The following is a 904-nucleotide window of genomic DNA, read 5'->3' on the forward strand; positions in this document are numbered from 1 at the left end:
ACAATTTTATTTTTTTATTATTTAAATTTAATATTTTTATAAGAATCTATTGCTTCAGCTAAATGTCAGCTTAAGACTGTCTATGAGAAAAAGGAGCAACCTGAATTAATGTTTTAGTTATTATCAAAAGTAACTAAAAAGGAAAACATATGAACAAACGGAATACTTTAACCAAATCGTAAGATTCTACTGTACTTGACATACATTCAATCATCAAAGTCACAAATAATTTACCAATAATACAACTGCCACAAGCTGTATCTACATTATTTTGTTTCTTTCTAGCTTTATTTTTTTGAACTTACCTCATCTGTGTAATTAAACAATAATAAAAACAAATGCTATGTTCAACAGTGTTTAGTGTAGATTTCATATAGATAAATAATACAGATATGTCAAACACTTGTACATAGGAATTCTTGCATGCTGCAAACAGTTAAGCACTTGACTATTAGCTGAAAGGTTGGTGGCTCTAAGCCATGCAGACGCACCTTGAATCACACACCTGGCAATCTGCTTCTGACAGGTTACAGTCTTGAAAACCCTTTGGAGCAGTTGTATTCTGCACATATAGGGTCATCATGAGTTGGAACTGATTCAGTAGCAACTAACAACAACATCATATTTCCTATCTGTCTATCTATCTATCTATCTATCTATCTATCTATCTATCTATCTATCTATCTATCTATCTATGGCTTGCTTCAAAAAGGTCTTGGAAAAGTTCCATTATCTTTCCATTCAAAATTTCCATAAACATTTTGAAACCCCCTCATACATATACTATGAATTCACTTTGAGTGATAACAACACATGAATATTTATTTAATTTTATGAAAAAGATTACTAGCATGAATATAGCAAACAAATCTGCATTGTTGTGACATCCTGTGGAGTCGTTTTT

The sequence above is a fragment of the Chrysochloris asiatica genome, unplaced genomic scaffold, assembly GCF_000296735.1.
Source record: "Chrysochloris asiatica unplaced genomic scaffold, ChrAsi1.0 scaffold00001, whole genome shotgun sequence".
Classification (NCBI taxonomy): Eukaryota; Metazoa; Chordata; class Mammalia; order Afrosoricida; family Chrysochloridae; genus Chrysochloris; species Chrysochloris asiatica.